The sequence below is a fragment of the Schistocerca gregaria genome, unplaced genomic scaffold (assembly GCF_023897955.1).
Source record: "Schistocerca gregaria isolate iqSchGreg1 unplaced genomic scaffold, iqSchGreg1.2 ptg001406l, whole genome shotgun sequence".
NCBI classification, from domain to species: Eukaryota; Metazoa; Arthropoda; class Insecta; order Orthoptera; family Acrididae; genus Schistocerca; species Schistocerca gregaria.
This window is the reverse complement of record NW_026062707.1, coordinates 1-2,500: the sequence shown is the minus strand read 5'-3', so window position 1 is coordinate 2,500 and position 2,500 is coordinate 1. Positions and strand designations below refer to the sequence as shown.

Genomic DNA, 2,500 nt, shown 5'->3' with positions numbered 1-2,500 from the left:
GATCCGAGTCGTTTGCTCGCGGCTTCAGCATATCAAGCAAGCCGGAGATCTCACCCATTTAAAGTTTGAGAATAGGTTGAGGTCGTTTCGGCCCCAAGGCCTCTAATCATTCGCTTTACCGGATGAGACTCGTACGAGCACCAGCTATCCTGAGGGAAACTTCGGAGGGAACCAGCTACTAGATGGTTCGATTAGTCTTTCGCCCCTATACCCAGCTCCGACGATCGATTTGCACGTCAGAATCGCTACGGACCTCCATCAGGGTTTCCCCTGACTTCGTCCTGGCCAGGCATAGTTCACCATCTTTCGGGTCCCAACGTGTACGCTCTAGGTGCGCCTCACCTCGCAATGAGGACGAGACGCCCCGGGAGTGCGGAGGCCGCCGCCCCGTGAAGGGCGGGGAAGCCCCATCCTCCCTCGGCCCGCGCAAGGCGAGACCTTCACTTTCATTACGCCTTTAGGTTTCGTACAGCCCAATGACTCGCGCACATGTTAGACTCCTTGGTCCGTGTTTCAAGACGGGTCGTGAAATTGTCCAAAGCTGAAGCGCCGCTGACGGGAGCGATTATTCCGCCCGAGAGCATCCCGAGCCAACAGCGGCGCGGGTCCGGGGCCGGGCCAGGTAGGTCCGTCATCCGGGAAGAACCGCGCGCGCTTGCCGGGAGCCCGAGCGCCCAAAGGGGCGAATCGACTCCTCCAGATATACCGCCGAGCAGCCAGCCAGGACACCGGGGCTCTGCCCAACAGACGCGAACCGAGGCCCGCGGAAGGACAGGCTGCGCACCCGGGCCGTAGGCCGGCACCCAGCGGGTCGCGACGTCCTACTAGGGGAGAAGTGCGGCCCACCGCACACCGGAACGGCCCCACCCCGCGGCGAGTGGAAAGGCAACCGGACACGACCCCGCCGCGGATTGCTCCGCGCGGGCGGCCGGCCCCATCTGCCGAGGGCGGGGGCCAGTGGCCGGATGGGCGTGAATCTCACCCGTTCGACCTTTCGGACTTCTCACGTTTACCCCAGAACGGTTTCACGTACTTTTGAACTCTCTCTTCAAAGTTCTTTTCAACTTTCCCTCACGGTACTTGTTCGCTATCGGTCTCGTGGTCATATTTAGTCTCAGATGGAGTTTACCACCCACTTGGAGCTGCACTCTCAAGCAACCCGACTCGAAGGAGAGGTCCCGCCGACGCTCGCACCGGCCGCTACGGGCCTGGCACCCTCTACGGGCCGTGGCCTCATTCAAGTTGGACTTGGGCTCGGCGCGAGGCGTCGGGGTAGTGGACCCTCCCGAACACCACATGCCACGACAGGCGGCAGCCTGCGGGGTTCGGTGCTGGACTCTTCCCTGTTCGCTCGCCGCTACTGGGGGAATCCTTGTTAGTTTCTTTTCCTCCGCTTAGTAATATGCTTAAATTCAGCGGGTAGTCTCGCCTGCTCTGAGGTCGTTGTACGAGGTGTCGCACGCCACACCGCCAGCCGGCTGTGCACGCTACCGAGAAAGCACCGGTATGCGAACCGCCAGGCGACGGGCGCGCATCGCACGTTTAAGGAGACGCGGCCGGCCACACAGGCGACCACGACACTCCCAGGCGCCCGAAGCGGGACAAACGCCGCGCGCTTCAGTATACGTAGCCGACCCTCAGCCAGACGTGGCCCGGGAACGGAATCCATGGACCGCAATGTGCGTTCGAAACGTCGATGTTCATGTGTCCTGCAGTTCACATGTCGACGCGCAATTTGCTGCGTTCTTCATCGACCCACGAGCCGAGTGATCCACCGTCCTGGGTGATCTTTATCTTTTCAGTTCTCCACCGTCTCTTTCAAGACAGTTGCAGAGGCGGGACTGAGGCGTTTGACGGCCCCTGTTCCATTACTTTGTGTCCAACGGCCTGACGGCCGATGGGCGTCGTACGGCTCCACACCGGAGCGGACAGGCACTCGGGCGAAAGTCATTCAAAACCGGCGCCAGGCGCCAGGTGCCGCAGGCCAGCCGCTCCAGAGCTTCAGCGCTCGTACCACACAACAACACTTGCGCTAGTTTTGAGAGGCACGCGTGGTTCCGCACGCGGCGCACGGCTACTGCCGTACAGGTAGCGTGTTGCGCGACACGACACGCACATCGAAAGACATGCAGTCTAGTCGGTAATGATCCTTCCGCAGGTTCACCTACGGAAACCTTGTTACGACTTTTACTTCCTCTAAATGATCAAGTTTGGTCATCTTTCCGGTAGCATCGGCAACGACAGAGTCGATGCCGCGTACCAGTCCGAAGACCTCACTAAATCATTCAATCGGTAGTAGCGACGGGCGGTGTGTACAAAGGGCAGGGACGTAATCAACGCGAGCTTATGACTCGCGCTTACTGGGAATTCCTCGTTCATGGGGAACAATTGCAAGCCCCAATCCCTAGCACGAAGGAGGTTCAGCGGGTTACCCCGACCTTTCGGCCTAGGAAGACACGCTGATTCCTTCAGTGTAGCGCGCGTGCGGCCCAGAACATCT

General features: G+C 60.2%; 2 non-coding genes across 2 annotated transcripts in view; both read right to left on the bottom strand.

Moving 5' to 3' along the window:
- The window catches only part of LOC126331807 (large subunit ribosomal RNA), a 4,223-nt gene extending 2,780 nt beyond the window's left edge, over nt 1–1,443 (bottom strand). The window contains exon 1 of the ribosomal RNA XR_007563489.1: nt 1–1,443. This exon is cut by the window's left edge and continues 2,780 nt beyond it. This is a non-coding gene — a ribosomal RNA (large subunit ribosomal RNA).
- Nucleotides 1,444–1,631: 188 nt separating this feature from the next.
- On the bottom strand, nt 1,632–1,786 carry LOC126331801 (5.8S ribosomal RNA). Its single transcript, XR_007563483.1, has one exon. It is a non-coding gene; the product is annotated as a 5.8S ribosomal RNA (ribosomal RNA).
- Between the last annotated feature and the right edge of the window lie 714 nt (nt 1,787–2,500).